Source organism: Capra hircus, chromosome 16, assembly GCF_001704415.2.
Source record: "Capra hircus breed San Clemente chromosome 16, ASM170441v1, whole genome shotgun sequence".
Taxonomy (NCBI): domain Eukaryota; kingdom Metazoa; phylum Chordata; class Mammalia; order Artiodactyla; family Bovidae; genus Capra; species Capra hircus.
Window position 1 is genome coordinate 8,934,399 of NC_030823.1, and position 23,747 is coordinate 8,958,145.

A 23,747-nucleotide genomic window follows, 5' to 3' on the forward strand; every position below is an offset into this window, starting at 1 on the left:
TGCTTTACCTGAGGCCCTCACTCTGGTCCTCAGACCTTCCTTTGTTCTATTTGTGTGGGCTATTCCCTTCTTTGTCCTTTAGCTACAGCCATTTTGGACTCCTTTTTCCTATTGTCACTACCTAACATTCCCCCCTCAATTCTTTGAGAATAGGGATGTCGTGGTCTCTCTGGCTACTTCCTGCTGGACTGGGATGACGAGGGGTATTGGGCCTCCCCCTATTGCTAGTCTCAAGCCGCAGAGTCTTTGTAGCACTGTCCATCTAAGGGTGAGTGATATTTTCTGTGGTTGGCTACAGTTTTATATATCGTTGTTGAACTGGCACTGCATGTTGTAGTTTGTTGACCTGGGCAGAGACAAAATAGTTTAGACAATTGATAAGACATGGAGCAATCATAAGCAGCATCAATATGGTGATGACAGGGACTAGTAGGGGTATTAGCCAACTCCAAATTTCCCATAACCAGGAGGATCCCCCAAAGAGAGATGGTAGCCACCCTGAGAACTCTGCAACTGGTTCTTTGAGATCCTGTAGGGTCTAAATGTTTTTCTTGAGGACTTTGAGACTTTTTTTAACTTAGCTGGAGGTATTTACCCAGAAGCAACACATCTCATTCAAGATGGCTCAAATCCCTCCTTGTCCAGGGATCAGGAGATCTATCTCCAGTCTGTTTTGAAGTAATACCCCTACCAAACTATGTTGGCTCTTTAGAGCTGTCCTGAGAAATTGTGCCCCCAGAAATTTAACTTTGGGAGTGTTCATTAGAATGGTACTCATTTGTAGTTCTGAATATGTATCTGAGATCCCCCAGGGGCTCACAGGTGTATTGAGTGTCCTCTTCTGTTTTCTTCCACAGCTTGACTCCTGAGTAGTGAATTCCGAAGTCATGTCCTGGTACCTTGACTGCTGTGGGGGTAGAAAGTATTAGAGGGGAGGAGCCCTTCCATGTGGGCTTGAGTTGAGCCTTTGGGGACCCATCTTTCCATACTTTAATTAGGACTTGAGTCCCTGGACATATGGTGATGACTCTTGAGAATCTTTTGGGTCCTGGTTGATACCCCACAAGCTTATATCTTGTTGGAATTGCCCAATGGCCATGGTATAAGACTGGAGGGTCAGAGCCTCTGGATCAAGGAAGAGGTCATTGACATAAACAAAAGGTCTCCCATAGAGCATTTCATAAGGACTAAGACCAACTTGTTCCTTAGGGGTAATGCGGGTGCGGAGGAGAGCTATTGGTAAAGCTTCCTTCCATTCCAGGGAGGTCTCCTGGTTTATTATTTTTATTGCTGATTTTAAGAATTGGTTGGCTCTTTCTATTTTTCCTTAAGACTTAGACTTCCAGGCACAATGGCGGTAATAAGTAATGTCTGATGCTTTAGAGGGGAGAAGGCAATGGCAACCCACTTCAGTACTATTGCCTGGAAAATCCCATGGATGGAGGAGCCTGGTAGGCTGCAGTCCATGGAATCTTGAAGAGTCGGACACGACTGAGCGACTTCACTTTCAATTTTCACTTTCATGCATTGGAGAAGGAAATGGCAACCCACTCCAGTATTCTTGCCTGGAGAGTCCCAGGGATGGTGGAGCCTGGTGGGCTGCCATCTATGGGTTGCACAGAGTTGGACACGATTGAAGATACTTAGCAGCAGTATCAGCAATGCTTTAGAGACCACTTGGGTGACCTTAGAAGTAAATGATGTCCCATTGTCACTTTGTAATGACCTGGGCAGACCAAATCTCAGAATGATTTCATGGAGTAGTTTTTTTTTTTTTTTTTTTTTTTTTTAACCACCTCCTCAGCCTTCTCAGTCTGAGTTGGGAAAGCCTTCAATCCATCCTGTGAATGTATCTAATCATGACTACTAGGTATTTATACCCTTGAGAAACAGGCATCTGGGTGAAATCCATCTGCCAGTCCTCTCCTGGGTAGGTCACAGGTCATTAAATGGGCTGGGCCAGCTGGGGGCTTCAAGCTCCTTGGGGGTTGTTTAATTTGCAAGTGGGACAAGAGCAGACCACTTGCCTTATAGTCGTTTGGAGGCTTGTTCCTCTGAAAGACCTTTCCAGTAATCTTTGGAGGGCCTTTTCCCCTTAATGAGTGGTGGCATGTAAGGAGTTAACTAACTTCTGTTGGAGGTTCCCAGGCAGAAAAAGGAGTCCCTTCTTTGGAACCACCCCATATGATCTTCTTGAAAGACCCTACTCTTAGCTTTAAGAGTCTCACCTTTGGTATATGAAGGAGTTTCTGGCAAATTAGTCTGTGGAACTAAGGTGGCAACCCCTATTAGGTCATGGTTCTGTAATGCGGCTCTCTTAGCTGCCTGACTGACTGCTTGGTTCCCTTGTGCCACTTCTATGCTCCCTTTGAGGTGTCCTTTGCAGTGGGAGACTGAAACCTCAGCAGCAGATGGACTGCCTCCAAGAGCCTAAGAGTTTTTTTCACCATATTTGATTGGGGACCCTCAGGTGGTCAAGTGGCCTCTTTCTTTCCAAATAGCAGCATGTGCATGTAGCACCAGAAAGGCATACATGGAGTCAGTGTAAATGGCTACTTTTTTTCATTTTCCCAGCTCTAAAGCTTGAGTCAGGGCTATGAGCTCAGCCAATTGGGCTGAAGTATCTGGTGGCAAAGGTTTAGCCTCTATGGTCTCAAAATTGGAGACTACTGCATATCCAGCTCTTCTTTTTCCATCCAAGACAAATCTTCCATCAGTGTACCAGATTTCCTCAGGATTGGTCAGAGGATCTTCCAACAGTCCCTCTCAGGGATTTGTCCAGTTGTCCAAAGTTTCTCAGAGAAGGCAATGGCACCCCACTCCAGTACTCTTGCCTGGAAAATCCCATGGATGCAGGAGCCTGGTGGGCTGCAGTCCATGGGGTCACTAAGAGTCAGACACAACTGAGCGACTTCACTTTCACTTTTCACTTTCATGCATTGGAGAAGGAAATGGCAACCCACTCTAGTGTTCTTGCCGGGAGAATCCCAGGGATGGGGGAACCTGGTGGGCTGCCGTCTATGGGGTCACACAGAGTCGGACACCACTGAAGCGACTTAACAGTAGCAGCCAAAGTTTCTAGGCAAGAGTGAAAGGGGAGAGAGCCCTCAGGGGAAGGCGGGAGAGTAGCAGGGTTAAGAAGTTCACAAGGGGATAGAGTTAAGCCTGGATTTTCCATCAGCACCACTTGATATCTGAGGATCCTTTCATCAGTTCAGTTCAGTTCAGTTGCTCAGTCACGTCTGACTCTTTGCGACCTCATGAATCGCAGCACTCCCGGCCTTCCTGTCCAGCACCAACTCCTGGAGTACACTCAGACTCACATCCATCGAGTCAGTGATGCCATCCAAACATCTCATCCTCTGTTGTCCCCTTCTCCTCCTGCCCCCAATCCCTCCCAGCATCAGAGTCTTTTCCAATGAGTCAACTCTTCGCATGAGGTGGCCAAAGTACTGGAGTTTCAGCTTTAGCATCATTCCTTCTGAAGAAATCCCAGGGTTGATCTCCTTCAGAATGGACTGGTTGGATCTCCTTGCAGTCCAAGGGACTCTCAAGAGTCTTCTCCAACACCACAGTTCAAAAACATCAATTCATCGGCGCTCAGCCTTCTTCTCAGTCCAACTCTCACATCCATACATGACTACTGGAAAAACCATAGCCTTGACTAGACTGACCTTAGTTGGCAAAGTAATGTCTCTGCTTTCGAATATGCTATCTAGGTTGGTCATACTTTTCTTCCAAGGAGTAAGCGTCTTTTAATTTCATCAGACATCCATAAATGACCTCTTCCATTCAGGAGTTGTTTCACTTAGTGGCTGGTAAAAATATTTTGCCCCCAAGAGAGTTTAAAAGCTCCTTCTATCACGACTGCAACAGCTGCAAGATTTCAAAGGCAGGAAAGATCTCTTCCCAATAAGGGAGTAGGACACTCAGGGACCACCAGAAACTGGTGGGAAAATATTTCTCCATCCCAGCAATGATGAAGAGCTCTGGTGAATCTTTCGTATTTGTTTTTTTTTGTTTGTTTGTTTTTTTGTTTTTGTTTTTTTTTTTTTGTTTGTTTGTTTTGTTTTTTTGTAGCGCCCAAAATGGTACAAGTTTGGGAGGAGAAGGCTCTGGAGTAGGTCAGGAGAATAGCTATCCCCTGTGCCAACCAAGAAATTCTTGGACCTACCTGCCACATCCAGTTACACCCTTGGCTCCAGTCCCACGACGGTTATCTGTGACAGGCGGGCTGGCTGGAGTGGGCCACTTCTGTCCTGTTGAACCATCATGAGGGAAGGCTTGGCACTGGACCTTGAGGCTCTTGGGTCCCCAGGGCAGAGTGCTGACCAATGTCTCAACGGATGGCATTTATAGTAAGCCATTTTAGGAGACTTATCAAGGTTTGGACACTCTTTGGCCAATGCCTCACCTGTCTGCAGATTAGGCATTTACTTCATGCCTTGTCCTTTAAAGACTCAGGGTTTGCCAGCATCTCGGCTTCCCTTTTCTCTTTCCTTTTCTCCCTTTCCTGGGCCTTAGCCTCCCTTTCCTGTTCTCTGTTATAAAAGGTTTTGGTGAGTTTCTGGACCATCTCATCTAAAAAGGCAGCAGGGTCCTGCTGCTGTAGCTGCTGTAACTTAATCCCAATATCTAATGCACATTGGGACAGGGATTTGTCCTTTAAAATCACCTGTCCCTTGTAAGAGTCTAAGTCCAGATTGGTAAACTTTCAGAGAGCCTCTTTTAGTCTTTGCAGAAAGGTAATAGGGTTCTCATTGGGCTCCTGAGTTATTGCTGTGACTGGGCACAGTCCCACAGGTAATAGGCTTTCTTCTATTTCCATGGGTGGACTTCCCTAGGGGTGAGTCTTTCTGAAGCTTATACTACCCAGTACTGTTGCAATCTGAGAGCCAGGTGTCCCCAGGTCAGGTGCAGATCCCCCAGCAAGCTGAGGCATGAGCCTCCTGGAGGGTGACTCCCAGGCAGGTTGAGGCAGGTCGGTCTCCCAAGAATTGGGTCCCTGGGCAGGTCGAGGCATGTCGACCTCCTGGGACCCCTGGACTGGCAGATCCCTGAGTAAGCTGAGGCATGAAAACCTTTCAAGGACCAGATCCCTAGGTAGGTTGAGGCAGGTCGACCTCCTGGGACTCCTGGGCTGGAGTTGGGCGTCCTCAGTGTCTCCAGTGTGACCAGTGCTGGGTAGGATTAAGGGGTTGTAATTTTAACTTATTGCCAGTTTGTTCACCACAGATGGGAACAGATATCATGATGTAAAGCAATCCAACCTGTGCCCTGAGACTGGGAACCTGGTGAAACAGCCATAACCCTTATCCTCTTATTTCTCTGACAGAATATAAGTCATTTATTTCCTCCCCTAGTCCTCCATAAGAGCAGTAAGGGGGCAGGGTCCTGGTTGTAGGGGTTAGTAAGTGGCTTAAGAACAAACTGATAAGAGACAACAAACCAGATGTTCTGTAAAAGTGGAGTGGAGATTTGATCTGGGGATATGTTTGTAACTTTAGGAGAATGCTGGTAAGAGTTTGGGCCCAAATGGCCTGCAGGGCTAATTCCCCAAATGGCAAACATTCTTCCTGGAAACCCAATTGCCTTTGAAGGGATGCCAACAGATGGACTTCTAGAAGCCACTGTGTGCCTGTCTCCTGCCCTAGCGGGTTCACTGAGAGATGTTGATATTGCACATATTGTAGGAAATATGGAAGAGGAAGGTGTGGACATCTAGAGGGATTGGATATTATACAGCATTTCCCTCCCAAATGCCAGCTATTTTCTGGTTGTCCCTCCAGAAGATAGTAGAGGCAACATTGTGGGTCTGGATGGGGCTCAAGAAAAGAGCATGAAACAGGAGGGAAAGGGGCAGGGCACAACTTTTGAAAGAATGACATAGCACAAGGGTATAATGTAAACCAATTAAAATCAAATGGGTCCAAGATGAAAAACCAAATTCAACTAAACCTTGATCCCCAATCTGTAAGCTAAATGACACACCCAGAAGTGGCAGGACAGTTCCAAGGCAGACTGTCAAAAGACAGAGGGGTGAGCTGTTCCCGATAGTTGGGATGATCCTCCCACTCACTAGCATATGAATTCACCCAGCTTGCAAAGCTTAACCACACCACATCCATGGTCACAGCATTTGCCCTCTGTGATGGCCCACACCCTTTGGAGTGTGCTTCTCTCTGAATCTGAACACATCCACATCTTACCTATTACTGTGTCTCTAACTGAATTTTTGCAATGAGACATCAGAGCCTGAGCTTCCCTGGGTCCTGAAGCCAGGCATCATGAATTTCGGTTGGGCTCCTGCTATACTTGGCTTCCTCCTCGCTGGGGCCATGCAGAGGTTGTTTCAGCCAGGTAAAATCTGAGAAACAGCACCATAGATGCCAAGGGAGTGTATAATTTCCTTGGTTCTGTCTCGTCACAACAAAAATTTGAAACGACGAATGGACCAGTGTTACAGTTCTTGGATGGGCCAGTGAGTGTTACAGCTCAGTTTTATTTACAAAGTAAAGGGAAATACATCCTCAAGGTATGAGGGAATGCTGACCCAAAAGACACAAAGAGAGGAGAGGCCCGGCCCAATTTTGGCTCCTTTTTTTACATGTTTTTTCCTCAGCCGGGGCCTGCCCTATGTAAACTGGGCTAGCCATGAGTGCTGTTTGTTTTACCTGAGGTCCTCACTCCAGTCCTTGGACCTACCTTTGTTCTATTTGTATGGGCTTTTCCTTCTTTGTCTTTTAGCCATGGCCATTTTGGACTCCTTTTTCGCATTCTAACTACCTAACATAAGGATAATGATAATATCCATCTCATAGAGTTGATTTGAACAAGCAGAGCATTGGATGATAAATGTAAAAGAGATTCAGAAATTGCATGAGTTCAAAACAGTGCTTTAAAATGATACTCTAACTAAAACAATGACATCTCATTGCAATCTACTACACTTAGTAATAGGTCTTTTCTTCTTTTAGCATGAAAATTTGCTTACTTAATTTATTGATCTTCAAAATGAAATGTTACCTTAGATTATAATTTTCTTTCTTTCTATTCTATATTGATTATTGTTTGTAAATTCCATCAGTCAGAAATATATATAAAAGATGATCTATGTAACTCTTAGGGAAATTAAATGAATAGTCTTGTTTAGTCTTCAGAGACAAAGCAGAGCAGACCTCTGACCTTGCTTCTGCCTGGACACTGCCCTGAGTGATGGCCTGCTGTGAATGAAAGACTTGCATCATCACAGATAAGATGGGGAAGAAATCTTGACATTGTTGAGCCCCTGGAGGGCCCAACCAAGCCCCAGGGTTAGCAAAATTTCAAGTTTTACAAGACAAAACAAACAGTATTAACATGAAAGCAGACTTGCAATTTGGTCACAGATTGACGGTGATATCAGTTTGCTTCCATCCTGGGATTATTCATTGGAAGGACTGATGCTGAAACTGAAATTCCAATACTTTGGCCACCTGATGTGAAGAACTGGTTCACTGGAAAATACCCTGATGCTGGGAAAGGTAGAAGGCAAGAGGAGAAGTGGACAACAGAGGATGAGATGGTTGGATGGCAACACCAACTGTACGGACATAAGTTTGAGTAAGCTCTGAGAGTTGGTGATAGACAGGGAAACTTGGCATGCTACAGTCTGTGGGGTCACAAGAGTCGGACATGACTGAGCGACTGAACTGAACTGAACTGGGATTATAAGCAGGAACCTTGAACTGCTATCTTCGAAGTCTCACCCATGGAGCTGAAGCACTGCCTGGGATGTTTTCCCAATTGGGAGTCCTGATGTGCTGTAACTTGGGACTTCCCAGCACTGATTAAGTCTCGATGTTAGTCAAAGCACAATTTGATGATATATCTTCTGCTCTTTCTATATATCTTTCCTTTTAATGTTAGTATGCTGAAAGTAAGCTAGACAATTCAGTAATAAATATTTATTTGGATATAACGAGTGGCTTATTTTGTTAACAAATCCTTTGAACCTGAGACGAAAGTGAAAACTTTTGGCAAAACAGTAACTCAAGGTTTTTTCAAGTGTCCATAAATAATTATTGAATATCTAATGTTTGCCAGGATTGCAGCTTCTGAGACTCAAAAGTGAACCAGGTGACACAGAGTAGATCAAGGTTTCTTAAAAAAATATAAAATAGTAGTTCTCATTCATTAAACACTAACTATGAGCTAGGAAAAGATCCTGATTTTTTGTGTATTCTATCTCATTTCTCTTTAATGGCATTTTTATGAGGAATGGATTTTTAATGGATATTTTAATGGATTTTTATTAATCATTCATTTGACAATGACAAAACTGAAGCTCTGAGAGTTTCAGTTACTTGCTCAGGGCCTTGGAGATAGGGACTAGTGGAATTGACATTTAAAAGCTCACTCAACAATTACATTGTGTTAAATTGTGCCCAAGAAGTTTTAAAGTCATGATACAAATAATTAAAAAATTATAAAAGTAAGCCTTAATATTTTACATATTATATAGCATATATGTTACATATATTATATACATTTGCCATGGCCTTTAATTTTACTCTGCATATTAAAAGGTAATTCTAATTCATATCTATTCACAACTGATACATAATAAATCAATTCTCAAAAATTTTGGAAAAACTTTTGAGAGTCCCTTGGACTGCAAGGAGATCCAACTAATCATCCTAAAAGAAATCAGTCCTGAATATTCGTTACTAGGACTGATGCTAAAGCTGAAACTCCAGTACCTTGGCCACCTGATGTGAAGAACTGACTCACTGGAAAACACCCTGAAGCTGGGAAAGATTGAAGGCAGGAGAAGGGGAAGACAGAGGATGAGATGGCTGGACAGCATCACCGACTGTATGGACATGAATTTGAGTAAGCTCTGGGAATTAGTGATGGACAGGGAAAACTGGCGTGCTGTCGTCCCCATGGGGTTGCAAAGAATCAGACACGACTGAGCGATTGAACTGAATTGAACTCAAAAATTTTACCTTCTTTACTGCAGAATAAGCATATTTCATAGGCATTCAATCAAGGATATCAATATTAGAGACTATAATGTATGATTCTTTTGGTTCCCTTGTTTTAAGATGAATAGCCACAATTATCGGAGAAGGCAATTGTGACCCACTCCAGTAGTCTTGCCGGGAAAATCCCATGGACAGAGGAGCCTGGTAGGCTGCAGCCCATGGGATCGCTAATAGTAGGACACGACTTCATTTTCACTTTTCACTTTCATGCATTGGAGAAAGAAATGGCAACCCACTCCAGTGTTCTCGCCTGGAGAATCCCAGGTACATGGGAGCCAGGTGGGCTGCCGTCTATGGGGTCGCACAGAGTTGAACACGACTGAAGTAACTTAGCAACAGCAGCAGCAGCCACAATTATAATCGGACATTATAAAAACTGGAAACAAAATATTCTCTAAAATATTAACTGGTTAAAAATGGAATATTTAATACTTTTGGAATGATTAATCCTGTTCCTAAAAAAATCATTTTTTAAGTATTAGTAATTGATGATCTTAGGACAAAATTAAGGAAAATTAGGAGACACTCTGTTTTTGTGTTCCAGTCCTTGACAGTCTTTACCTACCTGACATGGAATTCTTCAGCTTAAAAATATCACTACCTTTTTTTTTATCATAACCCACTAACTGTGTATAATACAATAAAATGTGATTTTTTTCAACTAAGTAACAACATGAACCCTTCATGCCACTTTTGAGTTTTAGGCAACTTTGTGTTCAAAGTCATTTTAGAAAAGTTATAAATCGTCTTTTCCCTACAGATTCTACAGCATCTCATTTCTAGCTGAGAGCACTGAAGTGAGCATCTACAAAATCTCATCTCTTTTTTTGAGGAATGATAAAAAGAAAATGACATCATAATCTTATCTTATACTCCTTATTAGGAACTTTGTTCTCCTGAACAAGGGAAAAGGGACAGATTCACAATTACATCTAAGCTGCACATGTGAGCTTTTGCTTGATAAATTAGGCCAATAATTGTGTCTTTATAATGAATAGAATTGATGCTATTGATGACATGGTGTGAAAGATTGACTACATTGTTATCTGTGTAGTTACTTGCTTACCAGATCCATCTAGGAAAGTGAACTGTTTTTTTTTTAAATTGCCATTTCATGTTATCTTTTTATTTTGGAGTCTCTTAGGTTTCTTCTTGTAGTATCTGGATTCACCTTGGATTTTTCTTTTAAGGTTTATATCCTTCCAAACTTAAAAGAAATCACTGAATCCATGACATATTTTTCTTATCAACAATTAAAACACATGGAAAGGAAGAGAGAGAAAAGGAGAGGATTACAGATTAGCATAATTAAGAGTTGTGTCTTTGCCAATTATAGCGATGGGAGTAAGAATAATATAGAAGAAGAAAATACATGATGTCTTCTTTTATATTTAGGGACATTAATTCCCCAAAGGAGTAATGGTATGAAGGTGTGTGTGTATTTGTGTGTCTATCTGCTGCAATAAACAGGAGGGTAAAAGAAGATAAAGAAAAAGATATAGGGAATTTTTTCCTCAAACTTTGAAATTCTTCCAGGAAAATACTATGGGCAAGGTTTAATTTCTGAAGTATGTAGTCACTAAGCTGGGCAGAGGAACAAGTAACAAAATTGAAGTCTATGTGTAATAAAATCTTCATTTACCATTGGGCATACAAAAGCAGTTTCCTTTGATCTCTCAAACCAAAGTATTTGTTGGATTTTTTTTTTCCAAGTAGAGCTTCAATTAGGACACTCTAAGAGTATTTCTAGTTCTTGCAGAGTTTAACTTTTCAGCAGAGACCTAAGAAGTGATAGGGCAAATTTGTGTATTGTTCATAAATTATACTTTCTCCTTTTAACAGCTTTATTGGGGTATAACTGATACACAAAATGTTTAATACAGAAATGTTTAATATACAACTAGATGGGTTTGGGCATGTGTATATATCTATGCTGCTGTCACTAAATCAAGATAACAAATATATTCATTGTCCCAGTATGAGCCTTTGTGTCCTTTTATTATTATCTTTGTATGTATAGTTAGAATGCTAAACATGAGATCTACTTTCTAAAAAATATTTAAGTATGCAGTACCATGTCCTTAACTATAGCTACTACACAGATTTTTGGAATTTGAACACTCTTTCATATAACTGTTGGCCATTTATCTGTTCAAGTCTTTTGCCCATTTTTGAGTTATGTGTCTCTGCTTTTGTTGTTGTTGAGTTGTGTTTTATACATTTTTTATATCAATATCTTCTCAGTTAAATGATTTGTAAATATTTCCTCCCACTTCATAGGTTGCCTTTCATGTGATGGGTAGAGCTTTTTAATTTAATATAGTTCTTTGTCTATTTAACTTTTGTCCTACTTTTTTTGTTGTATGTTCAAGACATTGTCAAAACAGATATCTAGAACCTGTTTATGTTTTCTTCTAGGAGTTTTACAGTTTTAGGTCTTTCATTTAAATTCTTGGTCCATTCTGAGTTGATCTTTGACAGGTATAAGAGATACAATTTCAGTCTTTTGCATATGAATATCCAGTTTTCTTAATACCATTTGTTGAAAACACTTCCTTTCATCATTCTGTATTCTTGGCATCTTTGTTGAGGTCAGTTGACTATATATGTGTGAGGATTTTTGCATTATGGGATATCTATCTATAATTTATTTTACTGCAAGGTCTTTGTTTGATTTTAGTATCTAGGAAACAGTGGCCTCATAAAATGAGTTTACAGCTTTCCTTTTTCTTCCAAATTTAGGAATGGTTTGAGAAAGATTGGTATTCATTCTTCTTTATGTGCTTGATAAAATTTACCAGAGAAGCAATCTGTGCCTATGCTTATCTTTATTGGGAAGTATTATTATTATTATTTCAATCTCCATAGTCATTGGTCTTTTCAAATTTTCTATTTCTTTATAGTTCATAATTGATTTGTTGCATGATTCTAAAATCATATTCAATTTTCTAGGTTATCCAAATTCTGACAACTTTTCATGGTGAAATCATATCAGGTATGTTTTACAACTCATGATATGAAACTGAAATCAATAATTATTAACCAATAAGAAGGAGAAGTGGAAAATTCACAGACTCATGGAAACCAAAAATACATTCCTAAGCAAATAATGGCTCAAGAAAAAAGCAAAAAGAAAAGCAAAAAATATATTTAGAGACATAAAAATAAACATACTAAAATTCATACTGCTGTTGTTCAGTCATTCAGTTGCGTTCGACTCTTTGCAACCCATGGACTACAGCACACCAGGCTTCCTTGTCCTTCACCATCTCCTGGAGCTTGCTCAAACTCATGTACATTGAATTCTTCTCCAACATCACAGTTTGAAAGGATCAGTTCTTTGGTATTCAGACTTCCTTATGGTCCAAATCTCACACCCATACATGACTACTGGAAAAACCATAGCTTTGACTATATGGATGTTTATCAGCAAAGTGTTGTCTCTGCTTTTCAATACACTGTCTAGGTTTGTCATAGCTTTTCTTCTAAAGAGTAAGCATCTTTTAATTTCATGGCTGCAGTCACCATCTGCAATGGCTTGAAGCTCAAGAAAATAAAGTCTTTTACTGTTTCCATTGTTTCCTCATCTGTTTGCAACGATCTTCATTTTGGAATGCTGAATTTTAAGCCAGCTTTTTCATTCCTCTCTTTCACCTTCATCACGAAGCTCTTTAGTTGTTTGTTTGTTTGTTTGTTTCCTCTTTCTGCTATTATGGTGATGTCATTTGCACATTAAAGGTTGTTGATAATTCTCCCAACAATCTTGATTCCATCTTGTGCTTCATTCAGCCTGTCATTTCACATGATGTACTCTGCATAGAAGTTAAATAAGCAAGGTGACAATATACAACCTTGAAGTACACCTTTCCCAAATTTAAACCAGTCTGTTGTTCCATGTCCACTTCTAACTATGCTTCTTAACATGTAATTAGGTTTCTCAGGAGGCAGGTAAGGTGGTTTGGTATTCCCATCTCTTGAAGAATATTCCATAGTTTGTAATGATCCATAGAGTCAAAGCCTTTCAGTCCAGTTCAGGCACTCAGTCGTGTCCAACTTTTTGTGACTCCATGGACTGCAGCATGCCAGGTTTCCATGTCCATCACCAACTCCCAGAGCTTACTCAAATTCACATGCATCGAGGTGATGATGCCATCCAACCATCTTATCCTCTGTTCTCCCCTTCTCCACATGCCTTCAATCTTTCCTAGCATCAGGGTCTTTTCGAAAGAGTCAGTTTTTTCACATCAAGTGGCCAAGGTATTGGAGTTCCAGCATCAATAGCAGTCATTCTAATGAATACTTGGGAGTGATCTCCTTTAGGACTGACTGGTTTGATCTCCTTGCTGTACAAGGGACTGTCAAGAGTCTTCTCCAACACCACTGTTCAAAAGCATCAATTCTTGGGTGCTCAGCTTTCTTTATAGTCCAACTATCACATTCATCATGACTACTGGGAAAACCATAGCTTTCAGTAGATGGAACTTTGTCAGCAAAGTCATGTCTCTGCTTTTTAATATGCTGTCTAGGTGGGTCATAGCTTTTCTTCCAAGGAGTAAACGTCTTTTAATTCCATGGCTGCAGTCACCATTTGCAGTGGTGTTAGAGTCAAAGAAAATAGTCTGTCACTGTTTCCATTGTTTCCCCATCTGTTTGCCATGAAGTGATGGGACAAGATGCCATGATTTTGTTTCCTGAATATTTAGTTTTAGGCCAGCTTTTTCACTCTCCTCTTTCACTTTCATCAAGAGGCTCTTTAATTCCTCCCCACTTTCTGCCATAAGGGTGGTGTCATCTGACTATCTGAACTTATTGATGTTTCTCCTGGCATTCTTGATTCCAGCTTGCACTTCACCCAGCCTGGCATTGCAAGTAGCAGTTCATCCAGCCCAGCATTTCGCAGGGAAACCACAAATAAGGAAAACTGATCAAACTGATCACACGGACCACAGCCTTGTCTAACTCAATTTAACTGTGAGCCATGCCGTAGGACCATCTAAGATGGAAGGATCATGGTGGGGAGTTCTGACAAAATGTGGTCCACTGAAAAGGGAATGGGAAACCACTTCAATATTATTGCCTTTAAAACCCCACGAACAGTATAAAAAGGCCAAAATATATGACACTGAAAGATGAATTTCCCAGGTAGGTAGGTGCCCAATATGTTACTGGAGAAGAGTGGAGAAATAACTCCAAAAATAATGAAGAGAAGGAGCCAAAGCAAAAACAACACCCAGTTGTGGATGTGACTGATGATGGAAGTAAAGTCCGATGTTGTAAATAGCAGCATTGCATACGAACCTGGAATGTTATGTCCATGAATTAAGGTAAATTAGAAGTGGTCAAACAGATGTTGGCAAGAATGAACATCAACATTTTAGGAATCAGTAAACTAAAATGGATGGGGATGGGTGAATTTAGTTCAGATGACCATTACATCTGCTACTGTGGGAAGAATCCCTTAGAAGAAAGACAGTAGCACCCAGAGTCAACAAAAGAGCCAAAAATGCAATATGTGGGTGCAAAGTCAAAAATTACAGAATTATCTCTGTCTGTTTCCAAGGCAAACCATTCAATATCACAGTAATCCAAGTCTATGCCCCAACCACTAATGCTGCAATGAGGCAGAAATGGATGTTGTTTTCTGTAATTCCCTTGCTTTCCTGTGATCCAACACATGCTGATAATTTAATTTCTGGTCCCTCTTCCTTTTCTAAATCCAGCTTGTACGTCTGGAAGTTTTCAGTTTGTGTAATGTTGAAGCCTAGCTTGGAGAATTTTGAGCATTACCTTGCTAGCATGTGAAATGAGAGTAATTGTGTGGTAGTTTGAACAATCCTTGGAACTGGTCTTCTTTGGGACTGGAAAGAAAACGGAACTTTTCCAATTCTGTGGCCATTGACTAGTTTTCTTAATTTGCTTGCATACTGAGTGCAGAACTGTAACAGCATCATCTTTTAGAATTTGAAATAGCTCAACTGGAATCCCATGACCTCCACTAGCTTTATTTGAAGTGATGCTTCCTAAGCCCTACTTGACTTTGCACTCCAAAACGTCTGGCTCTAGGTGAGTGGTTACACCATCATGGTTATCTGGGTCATTAACATCTTTTTGTATTTTTTTTCTATATATTCTTGCTAACACTTAATATTTTTTGCTTCTTTTAGGTCCATATTATTTCTGTTCTTTATTGTGCCCATCTTTGCATGAAGTTTTTTCCTTGGTATCTCTAATTTTCTTGAAGAGATCTCTAGTCTTCCCCATTCTATTCTTTTCCTCTATTTCTTTGCATTATTAACTTAGGGAATCTTTCTTATCTCTCCTTGCTATTCTTTGGAACTCTGTATTCAGATAGGTATATCTTCCCTTTTCTTCATTGCCTTTCACTTCTCTTCTTTTCTCAGCTATTTGTAAGGCCTCCACAGACAACTGTTTTGCCTTTTTGCATTTCTTTTTCTTGGGGATGTTCTTGATCGACTGCCTTCTGTACAATATTATCAACCTTTGTCCATAGATATTCAGGTGATCTATCAGATTTAATCCCTTGAAATTTTTTGTCACTTTCACTATATAATCATAAGGAATTTGATTTAGGTCATATCTGAATTGCTTGTTGTTTTCCCTACTTTCTTCCATGTAAGTCTGAATTTCGCAATAAAGAGTTCATGATCTGAGCTACAGTCAGTTTCCAGTCTTGATTTTGCTGACTCTATAGAGCTTCTCCACCTTTGGCTGCAAAGAATATAATCAATCTGATTTCAGTACTGTCCATCTGGTGATGTCCGTGTGTAGAGTCATCTCTTGTGTTGTTGGAAGAGGGTGTTTGCTATGAGAAGTGAGTTCTCTTGGCAAAACTCTATTAGCCTTTGCCTTCATTCCATACTCTAAGGCCACACTTGTCTGTTACTCCAGGTATCTCCTGACTTCCTACTTCTTCATGCCAGTCTACTATGTTTCTGAAAAGGACATCTTTTTTGGGTGTTAGTGCTAGAAGGCCTTGTAAGTCATCATAAAATAACTCAACCTCAGCTTCTTCAGCATTAATGGTTGGGGCATGGACTTGGATTACTGTGATATTGAATGGTGTGCCTTGGAAATGAACTGAGATCATTCTGTTGTTTTTGAAATTGCATCCAAGTACTGCATTTTGGACTCTTCTGTTGACTTGGAGTACTACTGCATTTCTTTTCAGGGATTCTCCTCCACAGTAGTAGATATAATGGTCATCTGAATTAAATTCACCCAATCCTGTCCGTTTAAGTTCACTGATTCCTAAAAGGTTGTTTACTCTTGCCATGTCCTGTTTGATCACTTCCAGTTACCTTGATTCATGGACCTAACATTCCAAGTTCCTATGCCATACTGTTTTTCACAGCATTGTAATTTACTTTCGATGCCAGACACAGCTACAGCTGGGTGTTGTTTCATCTTTGACTCAGCCTCCTCATTCCTTCTGGAGCTATTTCTCTGTTCTTCTCCAGTAGCCTATCAGGCAGCTACCAACCTGAGGAGTTCATCTTTCAGTGCCATATATTTGCCTTTTCATATCACTCACGGAGTTCTGAAGACATTAATGCTGAAGAATTTTGCCATCCCCCTCACCAGTGGACTACATTTTGTTAGAAATCTCCACCATGGCCCCTCCTTCTTGAGTGGCCGTACGCACCATGGCTCCTAGTTTCACTGAGTTATACAAGGCTGTAGTCCATGGTATCACTTTGGTTAGTTTCCTATGACTGTAATTCATTCTGTCTGCCCTCTAATGGATGAGGATAAGAGGCTTGTGAAGGCTTCCTGATGGGAGGGACTGGTTGTCCAGAAAACTGGGTCTTGCGCTGGTGGGCAAGAGCACGCTCAGTAAATCTTTAATCCAATTTTCTGCTAATGGGTGGGGCTGTGTTCCCCCCCTGGGTAATGGTGACCCCCTCCAAAACATGTTGCACTTTCCAAGACTGCTAGAGTCAGTAAGCTGTAATAAAAGCAGTCCTAAGTGGACTAAGATATTTATTTTAGCAATACATATCTACATTAAAAAGAATGATTTGAAAGAAACATAATTAATCATAACTAAGTTAGAATAAAAACGAGTTTAAAGTTAGCAAAAGGATGGGAATAATAAATAAAATAGAAAATCAAAACAGCATTGACAAATAATGAGTTGGTTTTCTGAAAAAAAAAATTAAAATTAAGAAAACTTTAGCTATATTAAGTAAAATAGAAACTTCAAGTAAATAAATTGGAGCTGAAAAAGAACCCATTGCCTTTAATGCCACATAAATTAAAGAGACCATAGGAACTACTGTCTTTTTTCCTTTGTTTTATGTAAAGTAAAAATTTCCTTCCAAAGGAAACATGCTAAATTGAAGATTCTTTTTTTAATAAAAATTCTCAGCAGAAATTATCTTTGTAATATTATGCCTAAATTACAGGTTATGAATTCTCCTTTTAAATTGTAAAAGCTATAGACCTAAAAAAAAATTTAAACTTCAAAAAGATACTGTTCATAAATATAAATAGCAAGAATAAAATGCGGACATTACAAAATTTAAAAAAAAATTGCATGGAGAGAAGTTTCAGCATTAACTTTTTTCAAAGTACCTCAAAATGAAACTGGAATTAATCAGAAACTGTTTTGTTTGTTGCTTTTTCTTTCTTTACATTTGAAAGTAGAAATGCAGTTTGTCAGGCCTTTTAATCACATAGTTGAAATCTCAATCATTTAAATTGTTCAAGACCCTGGAACATTGAAAAGAGAAGAAGAAAACAAATAGCAGAGCATTAGAATCTGAAATTCTTAGTCATTTTCTCTCACACAACTCATTGCCAAAAGGTTCCTATAGGAACAAACCAAATTCCTTAAATATAGAATGTCTCTTTTTCAATTATCCTATGTGATCTCTAAATCTAGATTGTACCAGAAAAAAAGGGGGAAAAAAAAACTAATGCAATAAAATAACACATTTTGATGGCTTTTGCGTTGTCACTGAATTCTAAATTCATCACTAAACTGGCATTTCCCTTTTGTTTAAAATAATCTTGAATCAAATAAGAAATTTTCACACTATTCTGCCACTTTGTTTGAAATAAAACTCAACAGAAATAAAAAGGGGGTAGAGAGTTTCTCTACAGTACTCTCTCTCTCTCTCTCTACATACACACACACATACACACACATATACATAAATATAAGTAAAAAACATATTGGGTTATTTAAATATATACACATATCTGATAAATTGCATGATTTACCATTAAAGCCTTCCAACCTAGAAGAGTTTTGTACAAAGTTCTCGGTCTTTAACAAAGAGATCATGCAAAGGTTGTGCTGTTTTAGTTTATTTAATCAATGGAATTCAGTTCAGTTCAGTTCAGTCACTCAGTTATATTTGACTCTTTATGACCCCATAGACCACAGCATACTAGGCCTACCTGTCCATCACCACCTCCCAGATTTAACCAAACTCATCTCCATTGAGTTGGTGATGCCATCCAACCATCTCATCCTCTGTCATCCCCTTCTCCTCCCGCCTTCAATCTTTCCCAGCATCAGAGTATTTTCCAATGAGTCATCACTTCGAATAAGGTGGCCAAAGTATTGAGTTTCAGCTTCAACATCAGTCCTTCCAATGAACATCCAGGACTGATCTCCTTTAGGATGGACTGGTTGGATCTCCTTGCAGTCCAAGGGACTCTCAAGAGTCTTCTCCAACACCACAGTTCAAAAGCATCAATTCTTCAGTGCTCAGCTTTCTTTATAGTCCAACTCTCACATCCATATGTGACTACTGGAAAAACCATAGCCTTGACTCTATGGACCTTTGTTGGCTAAGTAATGTCTCTACTTTTTAACATGTTGTCTAGGTTGGTCATAACTTTCTTTCCAAGGAGTGTCTTTTAATTTCATGGTTACAATCACCATCTGCAGTGATTTTGGAGCCCAGAAAAATAAAGTCAGCCACTGTTTCCTCATCTATTTGCCATGAAATGATGCTACTAGATGCCATGATCTTAGTTTTCTGAATGTTGAGCTTTAGGCCAACATTTTCACTCTCCTCTTTCACTTTTGTCAAGAGGCTCTTTAGTTCTTCCTCACTTTTTGCCATAAAGGTGATGTCATCTGCATATCTAAGGTTATTGATATTTCTTCCAGCAATTTTGATTCCAGCTTGTGCTTCATCCAGCCCAGTATTTTTCATGATGTACTCTGCATGTAAGTTAAATAAGGAGGGTGGCAATATGCAGCTTTGACATACTCCTTTTCTTATTTGGAACCAGTTTGTTGTTCCATGTCCAGTTCTAACTGTTGTTTCCTGACCTGCATACAGATTTCTCAGGAGGCAGGTCAGGTGTTCTGGTATTCTCATCTCTTTCAGAATTTCCCACAGTTTATTGTGATCCACACAGTCAAAGGCTTTGGCAAAGTCAATAAAACAGAAATAGATGTTTTTCTGGAACTCTCTTGCTTTTTTGATGATCTAAAGGATGTTGGCAATTTGACCTCTGGTTCCTCTACCTTTTCTAAATCCAGCTTGAACATCTGGAACATTCACGGTTCACGTATTGTTGAAAGTTGGATTGGAGAATTTTCAGCATTACTTTACTAGTGTGTTCGATGAGTGCAATTGTGCGGTAATTTGAGCATTATTTGGCATTGCCTTTCTTAGGGATTGGAATGAAAACTCACTTTTTCCAGTCCTATGGGCACTGCTGAGTTTTCCATATTTGTTGGCATATTGGTGCAGCACTTTCACAGTATCATATTTTAGGATTTGAAATAGCTCAACTGGAATTCCATCACCTCTACTAGCTTTGTTCGTAGTGATGTTTTCTAAGGCCCACTTGACTTCACATTCCAGGATGTCTGGCTCTAGGTGAGTGATCATACCCATGTGGTTATCTGTGTCATGAAGATCTCTTTTGTACAGTTCTGTGTATTGTTGTCACCTCTTCTTAATATCTTCTGCTTGCTTTAGGTCCAATCAATGGAATTGCACACTTGTTATTATTCTTGCACTGGCAATATGGCAAAGAAAACACAAATATCTTTGTCCTCAGTGTACATGACTATTATACAAATGAACATACAAAAAATACATGTGCTATTTAGTGAAAAATGATATTGAATACAAAGAAATCAGCTGAGATTCCTGGAGGTAAGAGTAAGCATCACTTAGGACAGTCTACTCAAAGATTGTCCTAAAAGAAACAAGGGGCCAAAAAGTGTTTAGACATGAATGATACTGAGTACACAGACTCTGAGGTGGGGTTATGCTTGAGATGTTTAAGGCATTCTAGATGTGTGGTTTTAGTGGAGGGAAAAAAAAAAGAGGGGAAAGTAGGCAACAATATGTTCTGAGAAGCCCATCTGTATGTCTTTTTGGAAGAAATACCTATTTTGGTCTTCCAACCATTTTTTTGATTGAGTTGTTTTTTGATATTGAGCTGAATGATTTATTTATATCATTTTGGAGATTAATCCCTTTTCTGTTGCTTCATTTGCAAATACTGTCTCCTATTGTAAGGGAGTCTTTTTGTCTTATTTATGGTTTCTTTTGCTATGCAGAAGCTTTTAAGTTTAATTAGGTCTGATTTGATCATTTTTGTTTTTATTTCCATTACTCTAGGAGGTGGGTCAAAAATCTTCTCATGATTTATGTCAGAGTATTCTGCCTGTGGTTTCCCCTAAGAGACTTATAGTGATGTATGGCCTTTAATTTAGGTCTTTAATCCATTTTGAGTTTATTTCATGTTCATAGTAGCATTACTGTTTATAGTAGCCAGGACATGGAAGCAACTTAAATGTCCATCAACAGAAGAATGGGTAATGAAGACGTGGTACATATTCGCAATGGGAGGTTACTCATCCATAAAAAGAAATTAAATTGGGTTATTTGTAGCAACAGGAGTGGAAGGACCTAGAAATGTCATACAGAGTGAAGAAAGTCAGAAAGAGAAAAACAAATATTGTATGTTAATACATATCCGTGGAACTAAGGAAGATGGTATAGATCTTATTTGCAAAGCAGAAATAAGAGACACAGGTGGAGAACAAACTTTTAGGCACTGAGATGGGGAGGTGAGATGGAATGAATTGGGAGATTGGGATTGACATATATACACTACTGATACTAGGTATAAAATGGATGGATATCCCTGATGGTTCAGATGGTTAAAAAAAAAAAAAAATCCTGCCTGTAATGCAGGAGATCTGGCTTCAATAACTAATGGGAAACTACTATACAGCTTCAGTTCACTTCAGTCTCTCAGTCGTGTCTGACTCTTTGAGACCCCATGAATCGCAACACGCCAGGCCTCCCTGTCCAACACCAACTCCCAGAGTTCACTAAAACTCACGTCCATCGAGTCGGTGATGCCATTAAGCCATCTCATCCTTGGTCATCCCCTTCTCCTCCTGCTCCCAGTCCCTCCCAGCATCAGACTCTTTTCCAATGAATCAACTCTTTGCATGAGGTGGCCAAAGTACTGGAGCTTCAGCTTTAGCATCATTCCTTCCAAAGATAACCCAGGGATGATCTCCTTCAGAATGGACTGGTTGGCCCTCCTTGCAGTCCAAGGGACTCTCAAGAGTCTTTTCCAAAACCATAGTTCAAAAGCATCAATTCCTCAGTGCTCAGTTTTTTTCACAGTCCAACTCTCACATCCATACATGACCACTGGAAAAACCATAGGCTTGACTAGACGGACCTTTGTTGGCAAAGTAATGTCTCTGCTTTTCAATATGCTATCGAGGTTGGTCATAACTTTTCTTCCAAGGAGTAAGCTTCTTTTAATTTCATGGCTTCAATCACCATCGTCAGTGATTTTGGAGGCCAAAAAAATAAAATCTGACAATGTTTCCACTGTTTCCCCATCTATTTCCCATGAAGTGATGGGACCGGATGCCATGATCTTCGTTTTCTGAATGTTGAGCTTTAAACCAACTTTTTCACTCTCCTCTTTCACTTTCATCAAGAGGCTTTTTAATTCCTCTTCACTTTCTGCCATAAGGGTAGTGTCATCTGCATATCTGAGGTTATTGATATTTCTCCCAGAAATCTTGATTCCAGCTTATGTTTCTTCCAGCCCAGAGTTTCTTATGATGTACTCTGCATATAAGTTAAATAATTAGGGTGACAGTATGCAGCCTTGATGTACTCTTTTCCTATTTGGAACCAGTCTGTTGTTCCATGTCCAGTTCTTAACTGTTGCTTCCTGACCTGCATATAGGTCTCTCAAGAGGCAGGTCAGGTGGTTCTGGTATTCCCATCTCTTTCAGAATTTTCCACAGTTTCTTGTGATCCACACAGTCAAAGGCTTTGGCATAGTTAAAGAAGCAGAAATTAATGTTTCCTCTGCCTTTTCTAAAACCAGCTTGAATATCTGGAATTTCGTGGTTCACGTATTGCTGAAGTCTGGCTTGGAGAATTTTGAGCATTACTTTACTAGCATGTGAGATGAGTGCAATTGTGCGGTAGTTTGAGCATTCTTTGGCCATTGCCTTTCTTTGGGATTGGAGCTTAGGGAGCTCTATCTACTTAGTGCTCTGTGTTGACCTATATCAGAAGGAAATTCACTAAAGAGGGGATGTATACACACACACACATGGCTGATACACTTTATTGTACAGCAGAAATGAACACAATATTATAAAGCAATTATATTCCAATAAAAATTAAAAAAAATATTCTGAATAGAGGTAAACAGAGTTTTGATTATCTTCTACAGTATGAAATTTAGATTTTATTCTTCATCTGATTTCAGTGGTAGGAGCATTTGACCAGAATGATAAGAATATTTGTGTTTTATGGATTGGAGGGCAAACATGGCAGGCACGGAAGACAGGTTTAAAACAAAGAGAACACATGGGAGCTTACTTCATTAAGAAGTAACTGGCTTCAAAGTTATTATGCCTTCATATTTCAGATTTGAAACTTAAATGGTTGAGTTACATTCCTAATCAAGCTAGTATGTGTTAGAACTGAGATTTGAATTCAGGCATCAGAGTTCACACTTTTAACTAAGAGATTATTATACATTGGTAGCAATGAAGGTGGTATAGAGAAAGCTAGCACTATTTGTGATACATATTCAGAGAAGCTAATTAAGTGGGTTTGTGGTACAGAAAGAAATATATGTAAATATATGTGCATGTGTGTATTTATGTGTGTGTACATATATATATATATATATATATATATATATATATATATATATATAATATGTGTATATACACATGAGTTTCTCCCTGGAGGGTCACTGGTACAGAATACATCTGCCAATGCTGGAGACATGGGTTCAATCCCTGGGTTGGGAAGATCCCCTTGAGAAGTAAATGACAACCCACTCCAGTATTTTTACCTGGAAATCCCATGGCCAGGAGAGCTGGAGGTCTACAGTTCATGGGGTCTCAAGAGTCTGATATGACTTAGTGACTAAACAAAAATAATATATGCATATATATATAATGTATATATATATATACACACACACACGGAAAAAGCAAGAAAGTTCCAGAAAAACATCTATTTTTGCTTTATTGACTATGCCAAAGCCTTTGACTGTGTGGATAACAATAAACTGTGGAAAATTTTGAAAGAGGTGGGAATACCAGACCACCTAACCTGCCTCGAGAAATCTGTATGCAGATCAGGAAGCAACAGTTAGAACTGGACATGGAACAACAGACTGGTTTCAAATAGGAAAGGGAGTATGTCAAGGCTG